Here is a 16,123-nt window from a genome sequence, read left to right on the forward strand (position 1 = left end):
TATGGTAATAAAAATGGAGAGGCAACAATAAAGAAGAGCACCAAAGGTATTATCTCATGCTAATCTAAAGTGGGTTTGCACCGAGTCTCGTAGTGATGACACAATAAAGACTAAGGGTGCTGAATCCAAGGAGAAGTTATTTGATGCTACAAAAAAGAAAGGTAATTCTAACACTTTGTCTTCTGCTACCTCTAGGCATAGAGATATTAAATACTTCAAGTGTCATGGTTCGGTTCATTATACTAGTGATTGACCGAATAAGAGGATGATGGTTATTAGAGGAGGTGATATTATGTCTGATTCTGATCAAGATGATAACTGATGGCATGGAAAAAATAATTCGACACAAAACTCACCGGCAAGTGTACCGAGTCGCATCAAGTAGCAATTACTCACAAGAGTGAGGTCGATCCCACAGGGATTGATAGATTGAACAATTTTAGTTAGGTGATGAACTTAGTTAAGCAAATATTTGATGAATTGAGTGATTTTGATTGACAGAAGCTAAATTGCAAGTAAATAAAGGTGTAGAAGGTAAATTAAGTAGAAGAATAACGTGCAGAAGAGGTAAATTGCAAGTAACTTAAAGAACAAGAAAGTAAAAGAGTTGAAATTTAAATTGCAAGAAAAGTAAATTGCAGAAGCTTAAAGTGCAAGAAAGGTAAATTGTTGAATCTAAATTGCTGAGAAATGTAAATTGCTTGAAGAGTAAAAGGGATTTCGATGCTGGGATTTGGAATTGAATAAGGAATTGCAAACTAAAGTAAATCAGAAAGCTCTGGATCTCAGTAGCAAGAACAGGAATGGAAAATTGCTTCAGGAGACAAAATAGCAAGAAAACTTGAGTCAATTTTGAAATCCTAAAGAGAAATTGAAGATCGAAGAAGAGCAACCTGATTAGAAGGCAGATCTAAATCTCAACTACTCTCTTGATCAAGCAGAAAGTAAATTGCAGAAAAAAATGAAATTGAAAACAGCAAAAGAAACTTAAATCCAATTCTCCAATTCCAAAAACTATATGAAAGCAAGCAAATATGATTCTCAGATCCAGATTCAATGAAATTCTTCAATCTCAATTCAAAAACCCAAAAGTAGAAGTTGCAGAAGAAAGAAAATGCAAATAGAAAAATAAGTTCAGATCTAATTCTTAGAACAATTGAGAGGAAGAGTAAAAGATGACTCTCAGATTTAGAATCAATGGAGCTCTTCAATCTCAATTCAAAATCCAAGAACAGACAATAGAAGTTGCAGAAGAAATGAAAATGCAGAAAGAAAAGCTCAGATCCAAATTCCCAAATCCCAAATTCAAAACAATTGAAAATTAAAAGTGAAAACTAAAAAATGAGCTGAAAGTTATTTTACAAATCAAACTTAATCCTATTTATACACTTTCTATTTTGGTCTTCAAAGCTTGGAGTGGGCCTTTTAGTTTTTGGATTTGAAGAAAGATGGGTCCGGTCGGCTTTGGTTCAAATTGGTTTGGTGTGTGGGAGCCTTCCAGCGGAGCGCTCCGTTCGGTATAGTGAGCGTTACGTTCACTCTTGGTTGGTGAACCTTGGTTGCAATTGGTCCTTGCCCATAGCGTTCACTAAGTGAGCGTTCCGCTCACTCTTTGAGCACTACATTCCTTTGCTTCCCTGGGTGAGCTTTGCTTGCTTTGGTTGAGGCACGAAAAAGATAGCAAAAGGGAGAGCTACGCTTGAATTTTTTAGTGCTACCCTTGGTGAGTCTTGCTTTGTGCATGCTTGGCTTTCCTTAGTTCCAAAAGAGCACAAAAAAGGTAGCAACAGGGAGCACTACGCTCGAATTCTTGAGCGCTACTCCCCTTGTCTTGATGCGCCCAACCTTGCTTGGTTCCCCTCTTCGAGCACTATGTTACACCTTTGGAGCGCTGGCCTTGCTTCCTCTTGGTTTGAGGCACGAAAAAGGGAGAAATAGTGAGCATAGCGCTCATTTCTTGCAATGCTACCCTTGGCCTTTGGTTTGTTGATGAGCGGATAATTTATACGCTTTTTGGCATTGTTTTTAGTATGTTTTTAGTATGTTTCAGTTAGTTTTTATTATGTTTTTATTAGTTTTTAAATAAAAATCACATTTCTGGACTTTACTATGAGTTTGTGTGTTTTTCTGTGATTTCAGGTATTTTCTGGCTGAAATTGAGGGACCTGAGCAAAAATCTGATTCAGAGGCTGAAAAGGACTGCAGATGCTGTTGGATTCTGACCTCCCTGCACTCGAAGTGAAGTTTCTGGTGCTACAGAATTCCAATTGGCGTGCTCTCAATTGCGTTGGAAAGTAGACATCATGGGCTTTCCACAAATATATAATAGTTCATACTTTGCCCAAGATTTAATGGCCCAAACCGGTGTTCAAATTCAGCATAGAAATTCTAGCGTCAAAACGCCAGAACTGGCATAAAAGCTGGAGTTAAATGCACAAACTGGCACAAAAGCTGGCGTTTAACTCCAAGAGAAGCCTCTACACGTGAAAGCTTCAATACTCAGCCCAAGCACACACCAAGTGGGCCCGGAAGTGGATTCTGCATCATTTACTCATTTTTGTAAACCAAGTTTTTGGCGCCGTTGCCGGGGAGGGAACGAACAACAATTTCGCATTTGTTTCCGGCAACAATAGTGCCAAGTTTTTGGTCCGGCAATAGCACCAACTTTTTGGCGCCATTGGTGGGGATTGTTCGAGTTTGGACAACTGACGGTTCATCTTGTTGCTTAGATTAGGTAATTTTACTTTATGCTTTAAGATTTTTACTTTTTATTTTCGAAATTTTTTTTTTCAAAAATACAAAAATATTTCTATTCTGTTCTTTAGAGTTTTTAAGAATGAATTCTAGAGTTTCATGATGATTTGTTGAAGTCTGGCTGGCTGTGAAGCCATGTCTAATCTTTTGGACCGAGGTTTCAACTTATCATCACAAGAGCTTGTTGATTTCTATCAATTTTGTTGTTGAAAGTAATTATCTGCTAAAGCTTAGCTGGCCATTGGCCATGTCTAGTGTTTTGGACCGAAGCTTTCACTGAAAGCTTGGCTGGCTAATAAGCCGTGTCTAATTCCTGGACCGAAGTTTTAGACTAACATTACATGATTCCTGGAATTCTCATTATGAATTTTGAAGTCCTTTTTTCTCTTTTTCCACTTAACTTTCGAAAAAATTACAAAAAAATTTATAAAATCTTAAAATAAAAAATATTTTATGTTTCTTGTTTGAGTCTAATGTCTAATCTTAAGTTTGGTGTCAATTGCATTATTCTAATTTTCAAAAATTACATGCATATTGTTCTTCATTGATCTTCAAGTTGTTCTTGATGATTTCATTGCTCTGATCTTTAATTTCTCTTGTTTTGTGTCTTTTGTTGTTTCTCATATGCATTTTCAAATTGTTATAGAACTTAGTATACAAACTTCTATGTTTTGTGTCTTGCATGCATTGTTTATTTGATCTTAGTTGCATTTTTTTTTATTGTTTCTCATCATTAAAAATTAAAAAAACAATTTCTTTAAAATTGTGTCTTTTCAAGTCAATAACACTGAGAATTGAAGATTCAGAACATTCAGCAAAGGAATTACACAGAAAAAGCTGGGCGTTCAAAACGCCCAGTGAAGAAGGAAAACTGGTGATGCCAGGGCATTTTGGCCAGTTTCACTAACCTTTTCTTTACTGTTTTTAGGTTAGTTTCATGCATTTCTTTAGGAAATAAGCTAGTTTTGGGTAGATATTCACTTATGCCTTGATTCAAGCATACATTGTGCATTTTACATAATTTCATGAGGATTTTGCATAAGTTTAGTGACAAATATTATGTTGCATTACTCATGACTTGGACTAGAGCTTTGATGCACTTTGTTGCTTGATTTCAGGACCAAAAAGAAGCAAGAAAAGGGGAGGTAACTTGCAAGATTAATGAGAAAAGTGATTGCCAATAACACTCTCAAAAAAAGCCATCAATGCCCACGTTAGAGAGTCACGTTAACCAAGTTAACGTGAACTCTAAGGTGGAGAAAAGAAGTTGAGCCAACGTTAGTGACACTCAACATTGTCACTAACGTTGGCAATTACTCATAAGTGGCCACGTTAGAAGCCACGTTAACCTAGTTAAACGTGGCCTCTAACGTTAAAGGGGGGAAGAGAAGCCAACGTTAGTGACACTCAACATTGTCACTAACGTTGGCCTATGGTGCAAAGTACCACGTTAACTCCCACGTTAACTTGGTTAACGTGGGAACTAACGTAGAGGATGAAGAGTTGTCAACAACGGTAGTGACACTCAACATTGTCACGAATGTTGAAGCAACCACACAACCCCCAAGAGTCACGTTAACTTCCACGTTAACTTGGTTAACGTGGAAGCTAACGATGAGAAATGAAGGATGAGCCAACGTTAGTGACACTCAACATTGTCACTAACGTTGGGATGGCTAAAAGATGGCGACGTTAGAAGCCACGTTAACCTAGTTAACGTGGACTCCAACGTGAGACCTAGGGGCACATAGGAACGTTAGTGACAATGTTGAACGTCATTAACGTTCTCGAAGGATGGCAAAGGCCACGTTAGAAGCCACGTTAACCTAGTTAACGTGAGCTTTAACGTGAAGCAAGAAGGGGCACACTGGAACGTTAGTGACAATGTTGAGTGTCACTAACGTTCTCGAAGGTTGACAAGGCAACGTTAAAAGCCACGTTAACCTAGTTAACGTGGGTTTTAACGTGAGGCAAAAGGGGTGCATTGGAACGTTAGTGACAATGTTAAGTGTCACTAACGTTCCCGAACATGGACTTTCACTAAATGATTAACACTTCTTACGCCCTGAGCTTAAGTCTCTGCCCACCCCGCACTTTCTCTCTGCAAGTAAAGCCAAGCCCAAATAAAGAAAGGAACTGCTTCAAACTCAAGATCCAAAGGCCCAAGACTTGAAGAGTGAACTAGAAGCTGAGAAGAGTAGTATATATAGGAGTAGCTTTGAATTGTAAAGGAGTTCTGGAGGCTGAAGAACCACTCTCTGTATTTTACTTTCTTTGCAATTTCTAGTTTTATGATATATTCTCCATCTTTGTTTCATTTTCAAGAGCTATGAACAACTAAACCCCTTTCACTGGCTAAGGGAGTTCTGTTGTAATTTGATGGATCAATACTAATTTTCATTATTCTTCTTCTACATTTCCTCTTGATTTTACTTGAAAGCTTTCGGTCTTCATCCAATTGAGTAGTTATCTTGGAAGAGAAGCTATTCAAACTTGAATCTCTTTTGAACCTTGAAAGAGGAATGAAGAGATCAAGCTAGAAATGCTTTCTCATGCTGGACCAAATTGGGTTTGGATGGGTATGTGACTATAACCCTCTCAATACTTGGTTTGGGAAATGCATGTGGTATAATCAGTGACCATACTTCATCTCTTCTCATGAGCAATTGACCAAGGAATTGGCTATTGATCAAGATTTGAGAGATTGAATTGCAAGAAATTGTAATTCAATCACTTAAGATTGCCAAGGAGATCAATGAGTGCATTGATTGAGGAAGAGATGAAAATGAACTTGATCCGGAGAATTGCAACATCTCCTAAGCCCAATGAACTCCCCATCTCTGATCTTACCCATTCTCTTTAATTTCTGCTATTTACTTTTATGAGCAAATCCCCCATTCCCATTTATAATTCTGCAATTTATTTTCAGTCATTTACTTCCAGTCCTTTAATTCTAGCATTTACTTTTCTATTATTTACATTCCCGCCATTTTATTTTCTGCAACTCTCAACCCAATTTCTGGATTCGCTCAACTAGAACATTCTTCTAATCAAAGTTGCTTGATCAATCAATCCCTGTGGGATTCGACCTCACTCTATTGTGAGTTTTTACTTGACGACAATTCGGTATACTTGCCGAAGGGAAATTTTGTTGCGAGACAAGTTTTCCGTGCATCAAGTTTATGGCGCCGTTGCCGGGGATTGATTGTGCATCAACAATGATTAGATTGGAAGATCACTAGATTGAGCATTTTATTTTGTGAATTTCATTTTCTGTTTGAGTGATTTACTTTTTGTTTTAGCTAAACTTCTTCCCTTTTCCATCTACTCTTTTGTTTTTCTTTGTTATTTTCAATTCTGTTTGCTAACCCACTAACTGTTTGATATATTGCATCACCCACAACTAACATCAATTCTGACACAAATACTGTCTGCATCTATTTTCTCTGCTTGTACTTGTTGGTTGTATGACAGGGAGAAGAAGCGGGGCTTCAACTTCCTTTGATTCTGAACCAGAGAAAACCTTTCTTAGACTAAGGAGGGAGGCAAAAGGAAAATGAGTAGTTGGTACTGAAGAAGAGGAGGAACAGTTTGAGGAATACTTTGAACCAAACATAGAAGAAAACATGGAAAACCATCATGAAGAAGAGACTTACAACCATGGCAGAGGAGGTGGAGCAAATCATGCTGGGGAGGATAGAAGAGTTTTGGGCTCTTACATTAATCCAAACCCAGGCAATTGTGGAAGTAGCATCCAAAAGCCAACAATCCATGCCAACAACTTTGAACTTAAACCACAGCTCATCACCCTTGTTCAGAACAACTGTTCATTTGGAGGAGGTGTTCAAGAAGATCCCAACCAACATTTGACCACCTTCCTGAGAATATGTGACACAGTAAAATCTAATGGTGTTCATCCTGACACCTATAGATTGCTCTTATTTCCCTTCTCACTCAGAGACAAGGCAGCCAAGTGGCTGGAATCCTTCCCAAGGGAGAGCTTGACAACTTGGGAGGATGTGGTAAACAAATTCTTAGCAAGATTCTACCCTCCTCAACGAATCAATAGGCTAAGAGCTGAGGTTCAAACCTTCAGGCAACAGGATGGTGAGACTCTGTATGAAGCATGGGAGAGGTTCAAAGACTTAACAAGGAGGTGTCCACCTGACATGTTCAACGAATGGGTCCAGCTGCACATTTTCTATGAAGGGCTCTCTTATGAGTCAAATAAGGCAGTAGACCATTCATCTGGAGGGTCTTTGAACAAGAAGAAGACCATTGAGGAAGCCATAGATGTTATTAAAATAGTAGCAGAAAACGACTACTTCTATGCTTCCGAAAGAGGGAACACAAGAGGAGTGATGGAGCTAAACAATGTGGATGCTCTGTTGGCCCAAAACAAGCTCATTACCCAGCAGCTGGCTGACCTCACCAAGAAGATGGAGATGAACCAAGTAGCAGCAATCTCCACTTCATCAACAACACAAGAAGGAGTAAACCAAGAAGCAGAAGGGAGTCAGGAGCAAGCCAACTACATTGGGAATTCACCAAGGAAAAACTATGATCCATACTCCAAGACTTACAACCCTGGATGGAGAAATCACCCGAACTTTGGGTGGGGAAGTGAGCAAGATCAAAATCAAGACCAGAGACGTCACAACTCCAACAACAATGCAGCTCACCAACAATTCACCCAGAGGACATCTCAACACCCCCACAACAACACTTCTCCACATACTTATCAAAACCAAAACAGCACATCTGCTCTGAATCACTCATCAATTGATGACAAGCTCTCTAAGATTGAAACCTTCATTGAAGGAATATGCAGCTTCCGAACCACAATTTTTGCTATGATGCCCATTCAAGCAAAAGGGAGGAGTGTCAAGCTATCACACTTAGGAGTGGGAAGGAACTGAAGGAACATCCCCAAAAACCACTAGAAGAAAGCTCAATTGAAAAGGAAGAGGAGCAAGATGGAATGCAACCCCCCACGCCAAGTTTGCAGAAAGAGAAAAAGATACCCCAACTCAACTTCTCAAGAGCTCCATACCCCCAGCTATTGAAGAAAAAGGAAGATGACAACCAGTTCTTGAGATTTTTGGAAATCTTCAAGAAGCTACAAATCAACATACCATTTGCTGAAGCCATAGAACAAATGCCACTTTATGCCAAGTTTTTGAAGGAGCAAATGACTAAGAAGAGAAGCTGGAAGAACAATGAGACTGTGATACTAACTGAAGAGTGCAGTGCTATCATTCAGCATAAACTACCTCAGAAACTGAAGGATCCTGGGAGTTTTCAGATCCCTTGCATTATAGGAGAAATCATAGTAGAAAAGGCTCTTTGTGACTTAGGGGCCAGCATCAATTTGATGTCAGTAGCTATGATGAGAAAGATGAAAATTGAGGAGGCTAAACCAACAAAAATGGCTCTACAACTGGTAGACCGATCGTTCAAATTCCCTCACGGGATAGTGGAGGATTTGCTAGTAAAAGTAGGAGATTTCATATTCCCAGCAGATTTTGTGGTGCTGGACATGCAGGAAGACGCCAAAACCTCCATCATTTTGGGAAGGCCATTCTTGGCCACTGCTGGAGCTGTCATTGATGTTCAAAAGGGTGACCTCACCCTTAGATTACACAATGAAAAGATGACATTCAATGTGTTCAAGGCCATGAGTTATCCACCGGAACAATTGGGGGAATGCATGAGGTTAGATGCACTTGAGGATGAAGTGCAGGAGAATTTTGAAGAAGATGAACCTAAAAAGAACGAGAGATTGGTGGAGGAAGAATCTGAATCAAGTGAAGAGGTAGCTACAACAGAAACACATATACCAGATGCACCAAAGGAAGGGAGCGAAAACCAAACTTGAACTCAAAGCATTGCCACCCACTCTCAAATATGCATATCTAGGAGAAAATGAAAACTACCCAGTGATCATAAATTCATCCCTCAGTCAAGATCAAGAGGACGAGCTACTCAAGGTGCTGCGGGAGCGTAAGGATGCCATTGGATGGACCCTTGCTGACTTGAAGGGAATCAGTTCAGCCATATGCATGCATAAAATACTGTTGGAAGATGATGCCAAGCCATCCATTCAATCCCAAAAAAGGCTGAACCCAATCATGAAGGAAGTGGTACAGAAAGAGGTTATGAAGCTTTGGCAAGGAGGAGTCATCTACCCAATTTCGGATAGCCCTTGGGTTAGCCCCATACATGTTGTGCCAAAGAAGGGAGGGATCACTGTGGTTACCAATGAGAAGAATGAGCTTATACCTACAAGGACCGTCATAGGATGGCGGATGTGCATAGACTACAGGACACTCAATGAGGATACACGAAAGGACCATTTTCCCCTTCCATTCAAGGATCAGATGTTGGAAAGACTTGCAGGGCACACATATTATTGTTTTCTCGACGGTTATTCAGGATATAACCAAATAGTGGTTGATCCAAGAGACCAAGAGAAAACCTCATTTACCTGTCCGTATGGAGTGTTTGTCTATAGGCGCATGCCATTTGGATTATGTAATGCCCCTGCAACTTTCCAACGCTGCATGCTTTCTATCTTTTCAGATATGATAGAAAAATTCATTGAAGTTTTTATGGATGATTTCTCGGTATTCGGAGATTCTTTTCCTAATTGCCTACATCACCTCGCCTTGGTATTGAAAAGATGCCAAGAGGCCAATTTGGTCTTGAACTGGGAAAAATGACACTTCATGGTGACAGGAGGAATAGTCCTTGGTCACAAGGTCTCTCACCAAGGCATTGAGGAATTCGATATTGAAATCAGAGACAAGAAAGGAGTGGAAAACAAGGTGGCAGATCACCTATCCAGAATCCCCCATGATCAAGGTGGAGAAAATGATACAAATGTGAACGAGCTCTTCCCTGATGAGCAGTTGATGACAGTTTACAAAGCACCATGGTTCGCAGATATTGCAAATTTCAAGGCGACTGGGGCATTACCCCCAGGGATCAATAAACATCAAAAGAGGAAGCTCATGAATGATGCAAAATACTTTGTCTGGGATGAACCATATCTCTTCAAGAAATGTTCAGATGGAATTCTTAGAAGATGTGTTTCGGAAGAGGAAGGGAGAGAAGTCCTGTGGAACTGCCACGGTTCATGCTATGGCGGGCACTTTGGAGGGGACAGAACTGCAGCAAAGGTGTTACAAAGCGGATTCTTTTGGCCCACCCTTTTCAAGGATGCCAAGGAACTAGTAAAAAGCTGCAATGAATGCCAAAGATCTGGAAACTTGCCCAAAAGAAATGCCATGCCATAAAATTTCATCTTGGAACTAGAACTGTTTGATGTGTGGGAAATTGATTTCATGGGACCATTCCCAACCTCATATGCAAACAAGTACATCCTGGTAGCAGTGGATTATGTTTCCAAGTGGGTAGAGGCTATTGCAACCCCAACTAATGATAACAAGGTAGTCATGAACTTCCTCAGGAAGAATATCTTTAGCCGGTTTGGAGTCTCAAGAGCCCTCATCAGTGATGGAGGGAGCCACTTTTGTAACAAACCACTAGAAGCTCTCCTCTTACGATATGGGGTAAAACACAAAGTAGCCACACCTTACCATCCTCAAACAAGTGAGCAAACTGAGATATCCAACAGAGAGCTGAAGAGGATCCTGGAAAAGACCGTGGGCGCATCTAGAAAGGATTGGTCGAAGAAGTTGGATGATGCTCTTTGGGCATACAGAACAGCATTCAAAACCCCACTTGGAATGTCTCCATATCAACTAGTCTATGGGAAGGCTTGTCATTTACCACTGGAGCTGGAACACAAAGCTCTTTGGGCTATTAAGATATTAAATTTTGATAGCATTGCTGCTGGTGCAAAAAGGATCTTGCAGCTGCAAGAGATGGAGGAATTCAGGTCAAAAGCCTATGAAAACACTAAGATGTATAAAGAAAAGGCAAAGAGAAAACATGACATGCATCTGGCACCCAGGAGTTTCGAAAAAGGGCAGCAAGTACTCCTTTACAATTCTAAATTAAGGCTGTTCCCAGGAAAACTCAAGTCAAGGTGGTCCGGACCTTTCATGGTTACAAAAGTATCACCATATGGCCACATCGAAATCACGGATGAAGGTTCAGAAAGGACTTTTACAGTGAATGGACAAAGACTCAAGCATTATCTGGGCGACATGGGGGAAAACCCCAGAGTAAAGTAACATCTCAAGTAATTAAGGACTCGTCGAGCTAGCGACGATAAAAGAGCGCTCTGTTGGGAGGCAACCCAACCTCAAGTAGTTTCACTTTCGTCTTTATTTCAATAAAAATCACAAAGTTGTTTCCCCTGTATTGTAAGGAGCTAAGTTTGGTGTTCCACACCAAAACAATCCAAGAGTGATAGTGTAGTTCTAAGTTTGGTGTTCCACTAAAGGACATTGCTAGCTCCATCCAATCAAGAGAAACAACTTAGATGTAGTTAGACTTTAGGTGATCATTGCTTTGCTGATAGCAAGATATAAGGGTCTCTGCATATATGCAATATTTTGTACTGGGCAAAGAACTAAGTTTGGTGTTCACATACCAAATTGAGTTCGAGAGGCACATGCATGCATGTAAGCTAACTATGTCTCAAGTGCTCTGGGAACGAGCAACTTCCAGCAACCTTGCAGGAATCTTATAAGGAAATGGTGCACCTTCGCCCAAAGAAGCGAGGCAGCGAAAACTAGGATGATGACAAAGAGAGAGGGGAACCAGAGGTCATCACCCGAAGGTTGTATCGCTACCTAATTCCATTGTACTCAGAATTGTTAAAAGTTGAAAGTCCGGATGCACTTTTGATTTGTAGTTTCTCGTAGTTTACCCCTTTTTAAAATCTGTCTTTTAAGTTTTCCTTCTGAATAGGTCTATGTGCACTGGTCTTTAAATGTCACTGCACCATCACTTAACTTACTTGTATGCTTGTCCCTTTAAATCAAATAAAAAGAGAATGATTGTTTTCAGAAGACCAGGGTAGAGTTCATACTGTGGAAGTGCATTCATGAATCTTTGGGGTAGTCATAAGTTAGCTAAGTTGGTTCAACCACAAGGCTAGGAGGACAACTATCTATCCTGAATACTTTACTTTGGATATACCCATGAGACTGAGCATATGACAAGATCCTAATAAGAGAAAAGAGAAAGAATAATGGAAGTGAAAAAAAAAACAAAAGAAAAAGAGTAAGCAATAAGTCTAGGCATCAATTGTTTGGACCTTGAGACAAGTGTCTGTGGTGCTCCTGTGTGAGGGATCTACTTGGATGAATAAGCTCTTAGGGGTGCCTTATCACTTGGTAACTTGGGTTAACTAACTCGGGATTATCAGCTGAAAGTCCATTATTAAGAGTAACCTTCACTACAGAACACTTAGTAACCTAAAGAGGTGCTGGACACCAAGGTTTCAAGAAAAGAAAATAAATAAACTAAATGCCTGTAGTGTGTATGTATGGGGGATAGGCTTGAGGGAGTATGTCCTTAGGGGTGTCTCAACACCTAGCACCTTGAACCAACTGGTTCGGGAGTGTTGGCTGAAAGCTTATCTTAAAGAGTTGCCCCCTTACAGAGCACCTAGCCTAAATAACACAAATAACCCTTGAAATAACAATAAAAGGATCAATGAATAAAAGTCTCATGGGATATGAACAAAGTGGGTGTTTTAGGACAGAATAAAAGTCTGAAAGCCAGTAATGGAATGAACCTAAGTTGCTATGCATGAAACCACCATAAAATCAGTAATATGACTTCCACAAGGATGACTCATTCCTCTGGATATTCCATTCATCATTCTCTTGTTCCAGTACTTGTTAAGGGACAAGCAAGCCTTAAGTTTGGTGTTGTGATGCCAGGGCATTTTGGCCAGTTTCACTGACCTTTTCTTTACTGTTTTTAGGTTAGATATTCACTTATGCCTTGATTCAAGCATACATTGTTCATTTTACATAATTTCATGAGGATTTTGCATAAGTTTAGTGACAAATATTATGTTGCATTACTCATGACTTGGACTAGAGCTTTGATGCACTTTGTTGCTTGATTTCAGGACCAAAAAGAAGCAAGAAAAGGGGAGGTAACTTGCAAGATTAATGAGAAAAGTGATTGCCAATAACACTCTCAAAAAAAGCCATCAATGGCCACGTTAGAGAGTCACGTTAACCAAGTTAATGTGAACTCTAACATGGAGAAGAGAAGTTGAGCCAACGTTAGTGACACTCAACATTGTCACTAACGTTGGCCTATGGTGCAAAGTACCACGTTAACTCCCACGTTAACTTGGTTAACGTGGGAACTAACGTAGAGGATGAAGAGTTGTCGACAACGTTAGTGACACTCAACATTGTCACTAACGTTGAAGCAACCACACAACCCCCAAGAGTCACGTTAACTTCCACGTTAACTTGGTTAACGTGGAAGCTAACAATGAGAAATGAAGGATGAGCCAACGTTAGTGACACTCAACATTGTCACTAACGTTGGGATGGCTAAAAGATGGCCACGTTAGAATCCACGTTAACCTAGTTAACGTGGACTCCAACGTGAGACCTAGGGGCACATTGGAACGTTAGTGACAATGTTGAACGTCACTAACGTTCTCGAAGGATGGCAAAGGCCACGTTAGAAGCCACGTTAACCTAGTTAACGTGAGCTTTAACGTGAAGCAAGAAGGGGCACACTGGAACGTTAGTGACAATGTTGAGTGTCACTAACGTTCTCGAAGGTTGACAAGGCAACGTTAAAAGCCACGTTAACCTAGCTAACGTGGGTTTTAACGTGAGGCAAAAGGGGTGCATTGGAACGTTAGTGACAATGTTAAGTGTCACTAACGTTCCCGAACTTGGACTTTCACTAAATGATTAACACTCCTTACGCCCATAGCTTAAGTCTCTGCCCACTCCGCACTTTCTCTCTACAAGTAAAGCCAAGCCCAAATAAAGAAAGGAACTGCTTCAAACTCAAGATCCAAAGGCCCAAGACTTGAAGAGTGAACTAGAAGCTGAGAAGAGTAGTATATATAGGAGTAGCTTTGAATTGTAAAGGAGTTCTGGAGGCTGAAGAACTACTCTCTGTATTTTACTTTCTTTGCAATTTCTAGTTTTATGATGTATTCTCCATCTTTGTTTTCATTTTCAAGAGCTATGAACAACTAAACCCCTTTCATAGGGTTAGGGAGCTCTGTTGTAATTTGATGGATCAATACTAATTTTCATTATTCTTCTTCTACCTTTCTTCTTGATTTTACTTGAAAGCTTTCGGTCTTCATCCAATTGAGTAGTTATCTTGGAAGAGAAGCTATTCAAACTTGGATCTCTTTTGAACCTTAAAAGAGGAATGAAGAGATCAAGCTAGAAATGCTTTCTCATGCTGGACCAAATTGGGTTTGGATGGGTATGTGACTATAACCCTCTCAATACTTGGTTTGGGAAATGCATGTGGTATAATCAGTGACCATACTTCATCTCTTCTCATGAGCAATTGACCAAGGAATTGGCTATTGATCAAGATTTGAGAGATTGAATTGCAAGAAATTGTAATTCAATCACTTAAGATTGGCAAGGAGATCAATGAGTGGATTGATTGAGGAAGAGATGAAAATGAACTTGATCCGGAGAATTGCAACATCTCCTAAGCCCAATGAACTCCCCATCTCTGATCTTACCCATTCTCTTTAATTTCTGCTATTTACTTTTATGAGCAAATCCCCCATTCATATTTACAATTCTGCAATTTATTTTCGGTCATTTACTTCCAGTCCTTTAATTCTAGCATTTACTTTTTTGTTATTTACATTCCCGCCATTTTATTTTCTGCAACTCTCAACCCAATTTCTGGATTCGCACAACTAGAACATTCTTCTAATCAAAGTTGCTTGATCAATCAATCCCTGTGGGATTCGACCTCACTCTATTGTGAGTTTTTACTTGACGACAATTCGGTATACTTGCCGAATGGAAATTTGTTGCGAGACAAGTTTTCCGTGCATCAACTGGCGTTTAAACGCCAGCCAGGGTACCTGGCTGGGCGTTAAACGCCCAAAAAGGTAGCATTTTGGGCGTTAAACGCTAGAATGGATGCCATTCTAGGCGTTTAACGCCAGGAGGACACTAGAGGGAAAATTTTGTTTTTAATTCAAATCTTTTTCAAATTTTCATAATTTTTCAAAATCAATTTTTTTTCAAATCATATATTTTCAATCATATCTTTTCAAAATTAATTTCTTTTCAATTTTTTTATTTATTACTATTTTCGAAAATCCTTGCTACAATTAGTGATTTAATTCAAAATTTTCAAGTTGTTACTTGCCTATTAAGAAAGGATAAAAAATTTTAATTCTAGAATCATATCTTTTAATTTCTTTTTGGTCAAGTAATCAACTTTAATTTTAAAAACTTTCTTCTTTTAAATTTGATTCTCAATCATATCTTCTCAATCATGCCTTTTCAATCACATCTTTTTCAAAATTAAGTTTCAATCATATATTTTTTATTTCTAATTTCAAAATCTTTTTCAAAAATCACTTAATTTCTTTCCCAATGTTAATTTTCGAAAATCATTTACCAAATTTTCAAAATTGCTCTTAATTATTTCAAAATCTTTTTACTTTAATTTCGAAAATTCTTCCCCTCTCCTCACATCCTTCTATTTATGGACTAACACTCCTCCTCAATGTACAATTCGAACTCTATCCCACTTCATAAGTTCGAATTCTTTCTTCTCTACCTTCTCCTTCTATTCTTCTTTACCTCTGACACCTCAAGGAATCTCTATATTGTGACATAGAGGATTCCATATTTTCTTCTCCTTTCTTTTCATATGAGCATGAGTAAGGACAAGGGCATTCTTGATGAAGCTGGTCCTGAACCTGAAAGGACCTTGAAGAGAAAGCTAAGAGAAGCTAAAGTACAAGTCTCTGAAGAGGACCTAACAGAACTTTTCAAACAAGAAGAAGCCATGGCAGCCGAAAAAAAACAACAATGCCAACAATGCAAGGAAGGTGCTTGGTGACTTTACTACACCTACTCCTGTCTTCTATGGGAGAAGCATCCCAATCCCTGCCATTGGAGCAAACAACTTTGAGCTTAAGCCTCAATTAGTTTCTCTAATGCAACAGAATTGCGAGTTTCATGGACTTCCATTGGAAGATCCTCATCAGTTCTTAGCTGAATTCTTGCAAATTTGTGACACTGTCGAGACCAATGGGGTTGATCCCGAGGTCTACAAGCTTATGCTTTTTCCCTTTGCTGTAAGAGACAGAGCTAGAACATGGTTGGATTCACAACCTAAAGAATGCTTGAACTCTTGGGAAAAGCTAGTTAATGCCTTCTTGGCAAAGTTCTTTCCACCTCAAAAATTGAGC

At 39.4% G+C, this 16,123-nt stretch overlaps 1 non-coding gene across 1 annotated transcript; it reads right to left on the reverse strand.

The window, feature by feature from the left end:
- Positions 1-6,821: 6,821 nt before the first annotated feature.
- LOC112725990 (small nucleolar RNA R71) lies at positions 6,822-6,925 on the reverse strand. The gene has a single exon (XR_003165065.1). It is a non-coding gene; the product is annotated as a small nucleolar RNA R71 (small nucleolar RNA).
- Between the last annotated feature and the right edge of the window lie 9,198 nt (positions 6,926-16,123).

Source organism: Arachis hypogaea, chromosome 11 (genome assembly GCF_003086295.3).
Source record: "Arachis hypogaea cultivar Tifrunner chromosome 11, arahy.Tifrunner.gnm2.J5K5, whole genome shotgun sequence".
NCBI classification, from domain to species: Eukaryota; Viridiplantae; Streptophyta; class Magnoliopsida; order Fabales; family Fabaceae; genus Arachis; species Arachis hypogaea.